Source organism: Ictidomys tridecemlineatus, chromosome 5, assembly GCF_052094955.1.
Source record: "Ictidomys tridecemlineatus isolate mIctTri1 chromosome 5, mIctTri1.hap1, whole genome shotgun sequence".
NCBI classification, from domain to species: domain Eukaryota; kingdom Metazoa; phylum Chordata; class Mammalia; order Rodentia; family Sciuridae; genus Ictidomys; species Ictidomys tridecemlineatus.
The window spans coordinates 159,830,827-159,850,201 of NC_135481.1; the positions used below are offsets into that span (position 1 = coordinate 159,830,827).

General features: G+C 37.3%; 1 protein-coding gene across 1 annotated transcript in view; it reads right to left on the reverse strand.

The window, feature by feature from the left end:
- The window catches only part of Pcsk2 (proprotein convertase subtilisin/kexin type 2), a 255,395-nt gene that overhangs the window by 226,833 nt on the left and 9,187 nt on the right, over positions 1-19,375 (reverse strand). The window lies entirely within an intron of this gene.

Below are 19,375 nucleotides of genomic sequence, written 5' to 3' on the forward strand. Positions count from 1 at the left end.
ACTGGTGTTTATATTCTACTCATCGCCTGGTTGCTTCAGAACTGTGTTATGAACTACTTCTTCCCTTACACCTGGATCGTTAGTCCTGTACATTGGGCTTTCACTGTGACCCCTTGGTGCTTCTGATCAGGCTGGGCACAGAGGAACCACTTACGTCTTGTAAATGCCCATTGGCTGATGGAACAGGTTTCCCTCTTTCTTGTTCCAAGGATTCTTGGAATCAGCTCTGAGTATCAGAGACAGGTAGAGAAACCACAATAATGAGAGTTTGTCTAAAGCACCTAAAGAAAACCATCATTTGTTCTATGATTCTGGGTAACTTGGGAAATAAACTTGACCTGGAAGTTGGCAGACCTGGATGTGGCTCATATCTGTTACCATATCACAGAAAGACCTTGAGAAAGACACTCTCCCTCTAGGTTTTCCCCCTTCTCTGTATATGTCTGAGCTTTGAAGTTACCAGATCTTTGTCCTGTCTTTATGCGTTTCATAGTGTGAAGATATGCTGTTTATACACATTCACAAGCATTGACAGAATGCTTAAAAATTATAAACACTGGGTGTGGCGGTGCATGCCTATAATCCCAGAGACTTGTGAGTCTGAAGCAGGAGGATTGCAAGTTCAAAGCCAGCCTCCCTAAGCAACTTAGTGAGACCCTGACTCAAAATAAAAATTTTTTAAAAAGGGGGTTGGGGATGTGGTTTAACATCTCTGGTTCAATCCCTGGTACCAAATATTGTATGTACGTGTGTGTGTACGTGTGTGTGTGCGTGTGTGCGTGTGTGTGTGTGTGTGTGTAAAAAGAGTGTGAATGTGTACTTTTTTTCTGGAAAGACAATACATGGTTTTTATGAGATTTTCAAAGGGGGTCCTGCTACAATTGTCTCACCACTCAAAGTATTTGCTACTGAAATTTAGGTGTGTGGGCTGCTACTCAGTGTTCAATGGAAAAGGGAAATGGATGTGAATGCTTTGACAGCAAGGTTTCCCAAATTAAGTGAGACCCATTTGAAACATTTTAGATCAAGTAAGATCTTGAGGTGGTTGAGATATTTCTTAAATATCATTTATTACAAAACGAATACAGGGTAAATTTGGAGAATAAAAACACAAGCAATGAAATAAAATTCCTTCATATTTTCTTTTTTAGGAGACTTAGATTTAAAAGTTTATTTGTTGACTGTGTGCTCCAGGCTCACCCACTCCCAAGAGCTAAATACTATGTGCTTAATAGTAAAATGAGTTAGTATCAGGTCTTCCCCTTTGATCACACACAGGCATCCACGCATACACACACATGCACACACACTCACAGAATCTATATTTTTATACAAAATGTTTTTTCAGTTATCAGTCATGCTTTCATAAAACTTCCACTTTCTACCTCTTTGGCAGCAGTGGTATAAGATTTTGTTATATGATATATATCATAATTTATGTAGCATTTCATTATTGATGTATATCAAAAACTTTCAATTCATGTTAAATATAAAGCTATATATAGCTTGGGTTGGGGGAGATTGTGAACCACAGAGTAGGAACCTCTAAAACTTCACTCTTATGTAAAAGAAACTAAAACACTAAAAAAAAAAACCCTGTCAATTCAACTTTTTCAGAACTCTGGAAATTAATAAAATGCTTACAGTATCTTAAGGGTATTTATTCAAGAAAAATAGAGGAATCTCAATAATAACAACAAGATTTCTGGTGCTTTGCTTACTCTATTCCTATCTTCTTCTCTCTATTTCTACAGTATCTTTGAAATCCAATAGTTTTAAAAATCACAACAGTTATGAAAACCAGCAGTCTAATAGATAGCATAAGTTCAGAGCTATTCAGAAAGCTCCCTTCCCCGATAATTCTCTATAACAAATCTGGAAAAGTCCCATTCAGAGGCTGGTTATTATTTGACCAAATTCAGAGTTTGCCCAATAGGAAAAGTCCTATCTCCAGGGTGTTTGTTGAAAGCAATCTATGATAATTGTTTAACATTGCAGCTTTCTGAAACAGCCATACCAACTGAGGTAAATGAAAAGCTGGTAAAAATGTAAAATAAAGACATAGAGAATGAGATGTCCATAGAGGGTTTTACAAAGTTCCAATATATTTCCATAGACTTAGAAGGCTGCACACATGTAGAGAGTTATGCATGTAATCAGAAAATACCTAAGTTGATCCCAAGTTGACCTAGAGGCTCTATGAAAACAGGAAGTGAAGGCCATGACAGAGTTACAAATCACCTGCCTGAGCATTAAAGGCATGGTCCAATTTTAACACAGCATTCTTTGGAAAATGGTAAAAACACCTTATTAATTCAAGGTCTTTAAGAAAATCTCTAATCATTATCTGACCACTAAGCTAATTAAAGCCAGATTTAGTAGAACACTATAAATGTTAGACTTTACAATATAAGTCCAGAAAAAAACACCAAACAAATGAATATCAACAGAAAACAATGACAAACAGCAACAACAAAATTCAAAAACAACAACAAATTTGGAGGAGTGAATCTGATTTCCAGAGCTACCACATTATATTATTTAAAATAACAAGTTTTCAGAAGAACATTATGAGGCAAATAAAGAAACAAGAATATATGGCTGATACATAGGATAAAAAATAACAATCAATAAAAATTCTCTAAGTCCAGATGTTGGATTTGCTACACAAAGACTTAATCAACTATTATAATGAAGACATCATGTATAAGGAATCAAAGGAAAGTATGAGAATAATGAGTCATCAAAAAGAGAATATAAATAATGAGATAAAATGTAAAAAATAATGAAATAGAAATTCTAGAACTGAAAATTATAATAACTGAAAAGAAAAAATTCTTATATGCTCTCAGTAGTAGATTTGAATTGGCAGAAGAAAGAATTAACAAACATGAATACAGGGCAATTGAGATTTTTCAGTTTGAGGAAAAGACAAAAAAATGAAGTAGAATGAGCCGGGAGAACTTCAGAGACTTGTGATACCAACATAACGATACTATGCGTTTCAGAAGAAAAGGAGAAAGATAAAGAGAATTACCTTTTGAAAATTTTCCTAATTTCATGTAAATTATTATTATTGTTTTCTAAGAAGCTCAACAAGTTCAAAGTAGGATAAACACAGAGATCTTCACTTAGACACAACATAATCAAGCTGCCAAACATCAAGTAGGAAATGTTCAGTAAGATCAGCAACTGACATCTTATTGGAAGTCATGGAAGTCATAAGACAGCGAGAAGATATATGAAAAGTGCCAAAACAGAGGTTGTCCACCATTCTGTATCTGGCAAAACTAACTTACAAATCCAGAGTTTGCTCATGGCAGGAGTGAATAGTGGACAAAGTTGCTTCATGGATCAGAAGCAAAAGAAAAGAAGATGAAGAATATGGATCTCATTATCTCTTTCAAGGGCATTCCCCTCATGACATAAAGACCTCTCACTAGATCCCATCTCTTAAAAGATTCCATCCCCATCAATAGCACCAAGATAGGGACCAAGTCTTTAACACATGGGCTTTAGGGGGACATTCCAAATTCAAACAATAGAAATATTATTCTCTAAAATTCTTTTTATTTCTGTATGTTGGTAGTGAAGTCCAAGCCCAGACGACTTCACTGGTAAATTCTATCAACTATTTAAAGCCTGATACTAATCATTCAGATACTCTTCCAAAAAATGGAAGAGGAAGAAACACTTTTCAGCATATTTATTGAGTCTAATATACCCTTATACAATAACCATAAAATGATATTGTAAGAAAATAAAAACTATAGAATTCTGTCCCTTACAAACATACACCCAGACATTCTCATAAAAATGCTAGCAAACTGAGTCCAGTAATATATAAAAATAGTTATCCACTATGACCAAATGAAGTTTATCTGAGAAATGCAAGGGTGTTTTAAAATCTGAAAATCAACTATCAAAATAATATTCTTTATTCAATAGAATAACTCATCTCAAAAAATACAGAAGAATATTTCAAACATTTACTATCCTTGTATGATAAACAATTTTTTTACAGACTAGGGAAGGAAAGAAACCTCATCAATCTAATAAATGCATTTGTGAAAAATTCACAGCTTATGTCATGTTCAATGGTGAAAAATAGAATGCTTTCTGCATAAGAGAAGAAAATGAGAAAAGTGTTTGCATTTGTCACTTCTATTCTGTAGGTATTAGAGATTCTACTGAGGTAAATTAGGCAAGGAAAAGAAATAAAGTTAGCCAGATTAGAAGGGAAGAAGGAAAGCGATATTTGCAGAAGATTTATATTGTGTGTACAAATTCTTAAGGAATCTACAAAAATTATTTCTACTCACAAATGAATTCAGCAAGGTTTCAGGATCAAAGATTAACATCCAAAAACCAATTTTATTCTATACATAAGCAATGAATGTTTTAAGAATGGAATTACAACAACACTTTACATTTATACTAATAGCAAATAAATAAAATACTTGTGGATAATTTGACAAAAATTTCTAAGACCTGTAAACTCAAATGTACAAAACAACATCGAAAGAAATTAAAGGAGATCTAAGTAAATGGAAAGACATCCCATATTCATGGATTTTTAATATAGCAATACTCCTTAATTTATCCACAGTATCTAAATAATTCCTTTCAAAATCTCAGCTATTGTTTTTGCTTTTTCTAAAATTCAAGTGGAAATTTAAAGAAACCAGAGTAGCCAAAATAATCTTGGGAAAAAAAGTTATAGAACTCATACTTTTCAATAACAAAACTAATTATAAAGCAACAATAACCAAGATGGTGGCATAGTTTAACAGGATAAAACTGAGAGTAGTGAAATAATTAATAATAATCTATATGGTCAATTGATTTTCAAAATGGATGCCAATAAAAGTTAATGGGAAAGAATAGGCTTTTCAATAGATCATGTGTTAACAAGTATATATTCACAAGAAAAAGTATATTTGGATCCCTATCTCACACCACATACAAAATTCAACTTGAAATGAGATTTATAGCCCTAACTATTAAGAGCTAAAACTGAGCAACTCTTAAAATAAAGCAAAGAAAGACATCTAAACAACTTAGGGTTAGGCAATGCTTTCTTAGATACTTTTGATATTTTCAGAAAGTTTTCTTGTAAGGTTGTATATTTTTTTAAAAAAACACAAAAAGTGAATAAGAACACAAACATTCATTTTCCCACACTTTCAACCACACTGGATAGACATTTTAATTTTTGCCAATTTAATGGATATAATTTGAATTTCTTTGATTATTTTGAATGTGTCAGCATGTTTCATGGTTATTCACCATTTTAATTTCTTCTCTTTCAATTGCCTATTTTTACATCTAGTGCATTTTTCTATTGTACATTTCTGTTTCCTTTCCATAAGCCAAGCACTGTGTTTGGTGCTGTAGAGACAAAAATAACTATGACATAGTCTCAGTCTGCAAATATCTCACAACCCACCAGGAAAAACATATTTGTACACAGCAGCATATTAATGGTACTCTTAAATTCTGACTCTTCCACTAAATGTGTATATGATCTTTGGCAAGTTATTTTACCCCTCTGGCCTCAACTTCTTTACTTGTGAAACAGGGTGTTTCCTTGTCTTGATGTTGTCAGAGAAATTAAGTGAGATAGAATGTGAAATATTCTTGGAATAATGTTAAGCACTAGTGAGCACTCAGTAAATGTTTGCTACTTCTTTTTTAATTGCCAGAGTATAATGTGCTATAACAGAGTTATGGTCAATTTTCCATGGGAATCCAAAGGAGAGATTATTTTAGTCAGAGGGATACCCGAGGAATATTTTATAAATTTTTTTCCAGGTAGTAAAGGGCATTTAGGATAAAAGAATATTTTCAATTTTATTAATTTTGTAATTTCCTAGAGTTTCAAATTTGAAGTTTTGACAGGCTAGCCACTGTTCTTCGACACTCCCCATATCAAGAGGTCCATGATCCAAGCTCTTGAGTCTGGGAAATATGACTGTGTGGTGGAGCCAGATATGGTGGCATGCACCTGAAAACCCAGTTAATCTGCAGGCCAAGGCAGGAGGATTAACCAGCCTGAGGTAATATAGTAAATCCCTGATGTATACACATACATACACAAACACACATTTTAGAAATGATGACATAAGAAGTCTGAATCTAGGTCATGAAATGCATGCACCTTCTGCCTTAAGCCTTAACATCTGCTATTACAATCCTGACTTACTATTCAAAAAGCTCTTCTACTCTCAAGATGGCATGCTATGAGGCCAGCCTTCAAGTCAGCATGAATCAGAAAACAATTGCATAACTGAAGAAGCTTCTGATTCCAGACTTAAGCTGTTCCAGTCATCCTCTAGCTGTTAAGTCTTCCCAACTGAGTCCTGAGACACTGTGGATGATGGACAAGCCATCTACCCTGTGCCTATCTGAATTTCTGATCCCTAAATTTATGATAATAATAAAATGGAGGTTGTTTTATATCACCAAATTTCAAGTTGGTTTGTTACTCAGCAATGAATAATGAGGAACAAACAGAAAACTTTAAAAAATGTGTTTAATCCCCTCAGCTTTCAAGACTACACAATTTTAAATTACAGTGATATTAACAATATTAGTTGTCTGTCATTTTGTGACATTAGCTAGGAACACTTCAAATGTTCAGGAGGAGAGGGATGAAGTTAAATCAAAAGATACAGGGTGGACTTGAAGGGTGCAGCCAACTTTTCTAGGGGACTGGTGTGCGAATAAAAATCTTTTAGAATATTGCAGGTTTTGTGATTTAGTTCCTGTTCATTAAAAACCACATTCTCTAGGGAAAATTTAACATAAATATTTAATGTGCATTTTCCAGGCTCAATAGTTCTTGAATACTCTCTCTACTTAACCTCACTTATGTGCTTAGGGTAATGTTAAAATTTTATTTGAAAAAAAAAGTAGAGGGAGGGAAAGGAAATAGATGTATGGTCTTTCGCTCTCTTAAGACTTATGCCTTTGGCCACTGTCTTATCGTATGAACTTTGAGTTTTATTTTCTATTATGGAGGGAGGGCACTGTAACTCTGAGAATTTTAACCCTAGAAAGGAATTTCGGATTAAGTGTCAGTAGGCATTGGAGGAACATACTTTACCATTGTTCTGGCTTTATTTTACTGATTTTTAGAAATTAAATTTGAATGGAGGCAAAAAAAAAAGATCTTCTTTACAGTGAAATTCCAATTAACAAATGTAGAAGTAATGATGGAACTTGAACCTCATCATTTAGGAAACCTGTTTTATGGTTTGGGTATGAAGGCTCTACCAGACTCGTTTTTTTTGAAGGCTTGTTCTCCAATGCAGCCATGTTCAGAGGTGGGTTTTTTGGGGGAAGTGATTGGATCATGAGGATCCTGACCTCATCAGTGGTCAAACTCCTGATGAATCAATAATGTGATGGCATTATGGAGAGGTGGTGGAAATTTTAGGAGGTAGAGGAAGTAGCCACTGGGGATGTGCCCTGAAAGGGATTTCTTATTGCCTCTTCTGCTCCTTCTCTCTGCTTCCTGGCTGACATGAACTGTTTCTCCACCACACTCTTCTACTATGATGTTCTGCCTCATCTCAGGCCCAAAGCAAAGGAGCGAAACGACTGTGGACTATGTAAGTTAAAATAAAATCTTTCCTCCTTGAAGTTGTTCCTGTCAGATATTTTGGTAACTGTGATTAAAAGCTAGCACACCACAGCAATAACTGCAGCTGGAAAGTATTATGAATGGATGCTAAAATTAATGAGTGAAATATAATAACATATAAAGGGAAATTGTATTCTTTTAGTGGAGAACCTCAGGAGAGGCCACCTTAACCAAATGATCTAAATTAACCTCAATAGTGATGAGACACATCAAAATCATGTATCTCAATATAATGCACCAAGAAGAACACAACCTCACTTGTGTGACCTCTTTAAGGTCATCATGTTCATGAAAGACCAAGGGTTGTAGAACTTTTCCAAGTTGGAGAAGAGTAAGGAGACATAACAAATTTTCTTAATGCACATCCTGTATTGTATCCTAGATTAGAAAAAAAAAGAACATTAGTGGGGCAATTGGAAAAATTTGAATAAGTTCTATAGATAACCTAATAGTATGATATCAGTGTTTATTTTTTGGCTTTGGTAACTGTACTATGGTTATATAAGATATAAACTTAGGAGAGGCAAGATTAGCATATATGGAAACTGTGTTATTTGTTTTAAAGTAATGTTTCCTTCTTTTTTGACACAATAATACTCCATTATATTTATATACCACATTTTGTTTATCCATTCATCTGTTGATGGACACTAGGGTTGCACATTCCACATTTGGATATTGTCAATAATGTTGCTATGCATTTGAATGCATCTGTGTTAACTTTGCAATGTTTCCTTAAGTGTAAGATTATTTTCAAGTTGCAAGTAAAAAATATGATAAAATTGAAATTCAAATATCCCCAGGAGGTTGTATAGTTAACAGTTTTAAGTCATAGACCTACCACTTCTGTTTGTCACACACTGAGTTCACATTCAATGGTTTGGTTACCTGAGGCACTTGAATTGCATGCTCGGGCTCCTTTTAACTACATTGCTTTTTAGAGATAGACACCATGACTCAGGGAGGGTTAGGGCTTGCCTAGTAGAGAGGATTCTTGGTGAAAATGCTGTATCTCCTGCATATCCATCCTCCACCACCCCACCATGCTGCTTCCATTACATTCCCATTCTCCATCCCCCTTTGTAGTCATGCCTATGAATCCACTGGGCTGCAATTCCTGATAAAGAACCAGGCTCTAAGTGACATTCCCACCTTAGGACTCATGATCCTGGATTCCTTGGTAAGAGAAATTGCCTTAGCTATGGAATAAAATGGAGCTAATTGGTTTCATAAAGGGGTAGAGCTTTAAATCAGAAATGGACTGGCTTAGTGTTGGCCAATAAGCATATCTGACAAAATACTAATCTGCAGGCATGGTTATTTTTCTGGACTTTTTTTTTTTTTTTTTTTTTTGCTTCTTGTATTGGGAGTGCAGATTCCAGATCCACTGTCCTCTGAGCATCTGCCAGGCAGCTGCTTGAGAACTCTGTGCAAGCATGAGCCTCACCATAGGGAGGGAAACACAGATGCTTATAGTAGAAGATATGCGCCACCCACACAGACCTTAATGATGTAATGCTGATTGACGCATTCTTCTAAGTAGAGTGCTTGTATTGCAAACAGCAAGGATACCAAAAACAGTGGTAGGTCTCCCAACACTCACCTGAGTGCCCTAATAAAAAAACCTCTCAGATCTCAGACATTTAATACACTTTTAAATGTTTTCTTCATTGAAACACCTCACACACACACACACACACACACACACACACACACACAAACACAAATTCTTTTATATTATTACCTTATTCTCTTAAGGAAAAATATGCATAGTTCCAGAAAGAATAAGAAAAAAAGTAAAAAAAAAATTCACAGTAAATTGTCAGCTTGAAGATTCAGGCTGGGTGACAGAATAATAATGCTGCTAACTCAGACTTGCAGAGTTTTTAGAAATTCTCATTATGCCGCAAAAATTTATGGATCCCAGCAATGCTGCTCACTGCCTCCCTTTTTCGCTCTTGCTTCATTTCAAACGGATAACTATGGCTCTAGCTTTCTGAACCTATAGGCTCCCCTCTCCCAGAAGCAGGGAAGGCCCCCTCCTCCCAGGAACTGGCAACCAATTGTGAACAGCTAACAAGGTGCTCAATTCTTACGGAGCCCACTGCCTGCCTGCCTTTAGATCAGAGTTCTCTCCCCTAGGGCAATCCTCGGATGCTCCAAAGGGCCTATGACCAAGCCTTCAACCCCAACTTTTATGCTTCTTTGAATTTACTTGTTCTCAGGAGAGCCTGCTGTTCATCACAAAATCCTGGGATCCAGAACTCCTAAAAAACAGCAAAGACTCCCTGGACCAGAACCATCAATTTCCTTATGGTGCTTTCTTTGTATTTTTGCCCATTGTGCTGGTTTTCATGACCCTCAGTCAGGCTTATTTGGGAGTCTGGTTTGGAAGACCATTGGAAATCTTTCTCTATACAAAAATTGTCATAATTTCATTTACAAAAAAATAAAAACTGCTGTTAAGAGGTCTACAGAATAAAAACTGGGAGGTGAAATAGTACAGCAAGGATTGCAAACTGTCTCAGCTGATAATTGCATGTCAATTTCATTTTGGGACCTGCACTTTATAGACAGGGATGGCTTCTGCATTTTCTTGACATTTCCCAGAGACCATTACCAATTTCCCTTGATTGTACATAGTCTTGTGGACAAGGCATGACTCTCTGAAGTAGGGATAGGGGAAAAAGGGAATTGGCAGTGGGGTGTGTGTGTGTGTATGTGTGTGTGTGTGTGTGTGTGTGTGCATGCACACACACACACATGCATGAGCCTCAGGCCTTGCCTTAGAAACACTTGTAGGTCACTGAGGAAAAGCACAGACAGAAAAGTTGTATTGTGCAATTGACAGAAATATTGAATATTATGGAAACCAAGAAGGAGAGAACTAGAAATCTCAGCTGTGAATAAAATGTGGGAAATTAGAATAGAAGAAAGGAAGACCAGGTTGAGAACTTCTATGGAAGAGGCACAGTTGGTTGGAGTGATTAGATGCCATTAAATTCCTCTCTTACAGATGATAATTAAAGGGTCTTTTTTCCCTTGACTTGGAAGATTCCCTGTCTGCCCCAATCTAATTTTTTTTTGTGTGTGTGTGTGTGTTTGTGTGTGTTGTGTATCAAGTGCTCATGAAGTGCAGTTATCTCTGGGAAGGATAACATAAAACATGGGAAGCTAATGCCTCAGTTGAGATTTTTCAGACAGGAATGGAGGTCTCTGGGGCCGGAAAGGAAAAGGGGAGAATTAAGAGAGGGAGTAAAAGAGCTACTGAAAGCATAGTCCAGCCTCTCTTTACAACGGACCTCAGTTAGCCTGAGTAATATCGTATTTATAAGTTCTAGAGGCTCACCTGCATTAACTTGCCCCTGAGTCTGGACTGGTATCTGATTTGCTTTGACCAAAAGAATATGGCAAAAATGCTTCCATGTCAGATCCATGGCTGGGTCCTTTCTATTTAGTCACTTTCCCCAATGAAAGTTCATTTTCCTTAAAGCCTAGGCCTCAGATCGTACTTCTCAATTATTTGAATCTCATCACTTCTTCCTAGTTTGCTTTGGAAAGGGAAGTAGACAAAAAGCAGGCATGAAAAATGAGAAGTAGAGAATATATCCTCTCCTGCTCAGCACTGTTGATTTGTTCATGCCTCTGCAGAATTAATTTCAATTGCCTCTGTTGTCAGGCTCTTAGTGGGTCATAAAGAAGCACAGGGTATGTGATCCGTGGCTGAACATTTCCAGATATGCAAACCTGGGGAGTAAGGTGGGTGCTCTGATGGGGCACCAGGATCCTCATGAAGGTTCTCTAGCACTGGAGAGAGGTTCTCAGTTGCACTGAGGATCAGTCATGTGTCAACAAGATAGTGTGTTGCATACCACCAAGAATCATAGTAGCCTGAAAGTAACCACTGTAAATTTAATTTAAAATTGCATGAGTCAACAAGTGATGCTCAGCAAATAGCCATTCAGGTCTTAACTGGGCCACTTCACACCTATGTTGTCAGCTGTGGTTGAGTGAGTTGGCTCTGTTTCTGAGTGTTGGTTAGCTGATGGCTGGGGACCCTCAGTTCTATTCCATGTGGCCTTCCATCCTCCAGAAGCCTAGACTAGGCTTATTCTCAAGAATGAGGTATGGTTTCCATAAGCAAATCCAAAATTGCAAGAGACTAAATGAAAAAGTGCAAAATCTCTTCAGACATGGGACTGGCATACAAGAACTTCTGCGAAAATTTTTGTCCAAAGCAAGTTAGAGACTAGTCCAGATTCAGAGCAGAGGATGGGTACAAAATCCCAAGGCAAATACAAGGAACACCAATAAAACCAACTGATCACACTTGAAGGGGATCAGGAGGCCCATACTGAAGATATCTCACAGAGCAGCTCCATACATATATAAAGGTGCTGGCTGGTGTTTGGGACATTGATTTCCTCCTCCCAGAAGGCAGGACACAAATGCTAACATTTTTGGATCTTCTAGATCCAAAAGGGGATCTGTCCTCAGTGTGAGGCCATAAAACAGGGTGGTGCCACTTTCCAGCAGAAAGTAGCCCGAAGAAGAGATTCAGTTATAAATTCACATTGCCATAATATGGCAGGATCTTCACAAAGATTATCTCACAAACATGATCATAGCAGGGACTTCAGGTCAATCAAGGGATGAATCCTGTACATTACTGACATCTTCCTGGAGACCACTACTTACTTTTTTTTCTTTATTTATTTTTATTGATTTTTTTTAAAAAAATGACAGTGGAATGCATAACAATTCTTATTACACATATACAGCACAATTTTTCATATCTCTGGTTGTATATAAAGTATGTTGACACCAATTCATGTCTTCATACATGTACTTTGAATAATGATGAGACCACTACTTATTTTGCTGAGTTGTGTGCAAGGTAAGATACCTCAGCAAGAATTCTGGTGCTTAGAAAACAAGAATATGAAGACTTTGCCTTCATCCTAAGAGGAGGGGATGCCAAAGAAACAAAGTGACAAAGAAAGGAAGAAAGAAAGGAAGGAAGGAAGGAAGGAAGGAAGGAAGGAAGGAAGGAAGGAAGGAAGGAAGGAAGGAAGGAAGGAGACAGGAGCCAGCAAGAAGGATGAAGCTTGGTATGAAGGGGCCATTGCTCATGCTCCAGTGGTGAGAAGCCTAAAGGACTTCTCAAACATCCTTGTGCATATTTTAAAGTTGTTTGTGTTGTGCAATGTAAATCTCCATTTTGCACCCTTGACATCATCAGTATAATTCTGTCACAGATGCCTTGGTTGAGTGGTAAGGACTTTGTTGGTGTGGGAAAATCAAGGTAGTGGTTGAGTTTCATACTTAAGTTACCATCTTGAAGAATGGAGATTGTACGTTGAGAATTTGTAATTTGTTACCTGTAAAGTTGGTGGAGGCAGGAAACTGGATTCAGAAGTGAAATGAGGATCTATCTCCCATCCTCAGAATTTGTAGGAATATCGGAAAGGGCTTAGGAGTGTGTGTGCGTGTGCGTGTGCGTGTGTGTGTGTGTGTGTGTGTGTGTGTGTGTGTGTGTGAGGAGGGGGGGAGAGAGATAGATACTGTGGATTGAATGCATGGCTTCATGCATGCTAGACAAGCACTCTGCCACTAAGCTACATATAGCCCCAACCCATGGGCTCAGGATTTCTACAGGGATTTTATAAAGTTCTGTGTGGACGTTACCAAGTATTTCAGGTTGACCCCTGGGTCATACAGATAGGAAAAGTGAGGTTCAGAGAGTTAACTGACTTTGTTATAGTAATACTGCTCTGCCATGGCAGGGGAGGGTCAAAACTTCATGGCTGTTGAGGAAGTCTAACCTAGATCAAGTTCATGGAGGGAAAGAACTGGATGTTCAGAGTCCATATATATTTCACTTCTTTTGTAGTAATATTTTTTATTTTTGAAATAATTTTTTGACTTGCAAAAAATTTGCCTAAATTGTGCAAAGAACACTTAGAGACATGTCACCTAGTCTCTAATTGTTAACATTTTACTAAATTTTCTGTATAATTTTTTCTAAATGTACATTTTAATTTTGTGAAGTCATTTGAGAGCAAGTTATAGGTGGTGTGTGTGTTTCCTAAGAACAAAAAATTACAAGTATCAAAATCATAAACTCAACATTATATAATGTCCCTCAAGTGGTCTGCTGTTGTCTCATCATAAGTTGAAGCCCTGTGTTCTGGCAGGATTATTACACATGCTGTGTTGTTGTGTGTTTCTCATGTAATGTGCTGTCTTTTCAGTGTGGCTACTCCAAGTTCAGACTCACAGTTCTTAGTCTCATGTACTGACAGTGAACTTCCACTCCACACAGTGGTTTGACTAGAATGACCTCCTAGAATGACAACCACACAAAACACAATTGTGGGCCCACTCAGTGCCCCTTGCTCATATATTTCTGAGAATCCAAGTATGAAGATGCTGAATAGCTAAAAACTGTGATCTATTTCAGGGACTCTAATTACTCAAACATGAATCAACTCATTGGTAATGGAATATAAAGTATAGCTCTTCTATTTGTTTATTCTTCTTATTATTTTCCTTTTCATTTTGGAGCAAGGGAGTAGCTATATAGTGGAAAGGAAAATGGGGATGAGTAACTGGACATTTTGAATAAATCCAAGGACTCCTAAAGACTATAAAAGGATATAATAATTGAAATTACTCAACAAGAAGCCATTCCATTTTCATCAGAGTAGCATATGGATGCACAGAAATCATATGCTGTCTCATAAAACTCCATCAATGAGAGACAGTGCAAGATAATTCCCCACAGAAGGCAAAGCCCCATTATTTAGATGAATAAAGTAAATACAATTTCACTAGAGGAGTGGAAGTTTTGACAGCTTCTCTAAACAGGAGCCTTTTATGTAGCAGAGGAGCCTGATAGTCCATGAGCCTTCAGCTCCTCTTCTGACAGCAGGAGTCTGTAGGAGAAAGATTGGTTGGAGAAGGTCCTTTGCATGCAGAAGTAGAGATCAATCGCTAAGAGCCTTGTACATTCCAATTCATAAAATAGGTATTTTTAAGAGCTGGATGGAGACATCAGGTGAAGTCTTGTCAACTAACCTATGGGAATTAATAGTATGTTTTACATATAAACTTGAGTATGCCTTATTTCTGTGTGCAGAAACCATTCTTTTCTTTTTCTCTTGGATTCTTTCTAGTTATACATGATAGAATCCATTTTGAATTAATTATACAAATATGGAATATATCATATAATTAGGATGAACCCATTTTTTCCCCAATGTGGCTCATTTCCATAAGACTCAACAAAAACTTGTTAATAGAATAAGAACATGAGGTTGGATGTTTTTCCCCAAATTAGCAGATTTGTTAGGAACTGTGTGGAAGAGAGAGTGGAAAACCATTGGTCCAACACTTGGGGTGCCTGGCTTCAGACCCTCCTTGCCCACTTTGAAGTCACTCCTAATCATTTATCCTCCATGATAACACTCAACTCTTCCTGTGATTCCAGGAACCACTGGGACCTATAACCAGGAGCACAGCAGTACAAAACAGCAGGGTTATCCATGTGGGATTCAAACTATGATTTACCCTGAGGAACAGAACAGTTGATTTTATCAAGTCTAGAATGACAACCAGATAATGAGGCAGATAGAGGGGACCTGATTCAACCTCCTTCACAAGACCTTCCTTCCCAGCCTCAGGAAAAAAAAATTCAAGGGAAATTTAAGAACAAATATTATTTCTTTGGAGTATCAAGGAGCAATCTTTTAGGTAGTCTGAGATTACAGAGATACACTAATGTCCTTTTTTTGTCTTTTAAGTTAGGGCGCCTGTTGTAGATTCATATAATTATATGTTGGGGGAAGAAATAAGGTGCATTTATGGTCTTAGTTTAACTACACTGTGGATAGAATTGAATGTTTCTACTAGCCATTCTTTGAGGCTTTAAGGACAATAATTAATCATGCCATTACTATCATTGATGTTATCAGCTGGTGACAATGGGGTCAAATATACATAATCTGACTTCCTAGTACCACCATCTATTAAAGGGCATAGTGTTATCTGCAGCCAGGACATGAGTTATTCCATAGGACAAAGGAATCAGGCTGAGTTCTAAGTTCTCCACCAATTCTCTCTTAGCTCAACTAATTATCCTAGGAGCTCATGTGTATGGACACTGCCCCTCTCTACCTACCTGTGAAATCCAAATTCTTCAGCTTGGTGTGGGTAATCTCTTATGAGGTGGCCTCTGTCCACCTCTTTGGTCTCATGTCTTAGCATTTATCCAGACAAAACTACTTGCATTCCTAGAATCCTGGGTACTTTGTAGTATATTCCATGCTTTCCTCTATGGGCACCTTTCCTTTTAATCTGTTGAAGTTATAAGCATCAATGTAAATTCACCTGACCTAAACATTGCCTGCTTGGTGAAGTCTTCCCTTCTATCTACAGTCATTGCCTCATATGAACTATATCTTAAATCTATCACAAAACTTGCCAGTTTTCTACTTATTTACAAAATAACTCCCACTCATCTTTAATTCCTTGAGTCAGGACCTGTATTTTATCTAACTTTATGTTTTCTCTGAAGCAGATGTTGTTGATACCCTGCCTGCACTTCCTTGGCCCACCCTGGAGATCACCAACAGACAGTGCATACATGTGCTAACTTAGTTCATGCATCTCTCTATCTTGTGGGCTTGTGGGTATTCTCTGACTATGGAAGCATGTTTAATCTACTTGAAAAAGCCAGAAATACCAAAGCTTTGAAGTTTCCAAGGAGCAGTCCTCAATTAAGGAGAAATGGTAGCTGATGATTACATCTCCCAATTTCTTCATCTTTTGATGGGATAACTAAGAGATGCTGTGCCCATCAGAACATCCTATAGTAATGTCATAATTTTTTTTCATATCTCCCTGAATCCATTTCCTTTGGTTAGTCCCTTTCCATCCTGACTCTGAACTTGATAATGACCTTGTAGCTTGCTTTGGCCAATGGGACTTAGTAAACATGACATAAGCAAAGGCCTAAAAAAAAGATTTTTCTATTGGGATTCTATCTCTCCATGATAATAATGAGAAATTTCTTAGACAAACAATATTGCATCCTGGTTGTCTACTTGCTCCCAAACCTGTGTCTCAGTGACTGACACCACACTTGCTTTCTAAATGTGCTCACTATGAGTTGGTTCAGTGAACTGAACTTCAATCCTTTCCATAGGTGGGGCAGTATGACTTGTTGACTTCATGTTGGTTTGAGATTCCCACAATACTTCTTTGGTCCTGTCTCCTTTCCAATTAATGGCCATGTTGATTTATTTCTGCTTCAACCGTTAGCTCCAAATTTGGGTTCATTCCAATCTCATTGAAGATACAACTCTCCAATGTTCTCTTAGGTCTGATTCTGTCCCTCTCTTTTGTCCTAAAGCGCTACTCTTGGACTTCAAAAGATCATAAATGGCTTTTTTCTCATCCTTCCCCCTACATCTTGGACTCTGAAAGGTTTCTCTTGGTCTCCCTTTCTTGTCTGACAGTACCTAGAAACATAATCATCAAGAATCAGCTAGAATTGATATTCTTGTGTTAAAACTTCTTCCATCATTGAAGAGAATTGGTAGCTACCTAATGAAATTGAAATTATTTTCCCTTGTGGAAATGGAGAACAATCTAAGGTCAAAGAAAGACAGGATTTGTGGATCACTTTATTCTCTTGTTATTGGATTTTTAATTAACCATTAAGTCACAAAGGGTTCGGTTATTAAGGGTAATTAATTAATGAAAGCCATTTAACACAGGCACAGACTAGAATACTCATATATCCTTTTCTAGTATGCTTGGTATTCCCTAAAGCAGCACCTCATGACACACCTGTGTTTCCTATTGTGAGCATTAAATGACATTGCTAAACCTTTCAATATTTTTCTAATCATTCATTTTGACACTTATTGAATGCTTACAAAGGTATACAGTACATTAACAACTAAAGAAGTAGTAAAAGAAATATAATTACTATTCTATCTTTGGCATGAATCCAATATGTTGTTAGTATGGAATTCCTGAAGTCTATGAGCAGCTTTGTTTGGAAAATGGAAATTCATAAAAATCACATGGACAAAATGGTGAAAAGCAGACCAGAAAGACCCAAAATAAATTTATGTGGTCAAACCAAGGTGATTTAGGATGTTAATTGCCCATAGGGATCTCACTTGATCCAGTTTACTATCTCATCCAGTCTGGAAAAGCTGGTTCAAGGTTCCTAAACAATGCACTGCATAAAGCACAGGCCATAAGCAAATGGAATTCAAGTATCTAAGAATGTAAACACAGTGTTTGATCTCCTTTTCCTCATGTGTGAAGTGAAGGGTTAAATTAATGTCTTTCTAGGCTCTCTTCCTGTGCTGACAGGCTGTAATTCCACAATTGCAGTTATTATTTATAAAAATGTAAATGACTGAACAAACCAGCTAGAATAATGCAGATGTTGTTAGCTAGTTATGTCACAATATTTTGGTGGGGTAGCACTCTATGAGTGGTCTGGCAAGTGTTTAGAAGTCATCATTCATAAAAACCATTACAACCGAATCAAGTTGCTGTATTGCTAATTTTCTTCTTGCCTCTCCTTTTACCAGTACATTTCTTGAGGAAATTTTCGACATTTGATACCTCTATTTGCTGCTTCCTTTCACAACTGGGCTTCCTTTTAGAAGCAGATGCTTTAACTTTCCTGCTCAGATCCCTGGGCCTTACTATTTAATGCATGTCAACTATTTCCTCTTGATGGAATTTTTCTGGATAGCCAAGTTCTGCTCTCTCTGAGCACATGCAAAGCCAAAATCCTGGAGAGTTAACCTCAATCTGGAGTAACTATCAATCATCAATCAGTGTCTGAATGAAACTGGCATATGAATGCTCAACATCCTTACTCTTAGGATGGATAACTCTGAGGTACATGTGACTGAGCCAGTGAGAACTTGCTCTATAATACATATACGCTATGCCTGTTTCCTTTTGCTGTCTCAGTTCTCCACTCCTGTGTTAATATTTTCTAAAACTATCCCTTGAATAAACTACTTGCATTTAAGTCTTTGTCCCAGTGCCTACTCCAGGGGATCCAACCTACTATACTCCTCTTCTTCCAATGTGCTAAAGCAGCTCCTCCAATTTCAATGACTTACTCTCCAAAACCAGTGTCCATGTTTGGCCCCATCCTTTATTTCCTAGCTCTCTCCCCTCTTCTTTTCACAGCCCTGCAGGCACTCAATCCTCCTTCTGTATCTAATAGTTCAAGTTCTGTTTCCTCTCTTGCTACTCCTTTCCCCTCATGTCCGAAATTCTCTGACATTTTGTCCTAGGACCTTTTCCCTTTTTTATCAGCAATCTTCCTTGGCAGCACTGTTTATTGCTGAGATATAAATGAGGTGTGTGAGTGGGAATCCTTGGGCATTTGACTTTCAAGAATGAAGACCTTGTCTCTTTTTCACTTTGTTGACCTGTGTCCATGGACCTTATCCCTATATTTACACCACTCACCAACCATAGCTTCTCCTGTTCAGCTCACCTCCTGTTATTTCCAATTGGCCTTCTATTTCTTTGATATTCCATTTTTGAATACTCCATTTGTCTTCCACCCTCACTCCAATGGGGATGTTACTTAAGAAAATGACTCATTTGTTGCTACAATAAATCCATTCTCTCCCAGTTGGCTTCTAGTCCTACCCAGAATTCACTATTTGTCCGGTG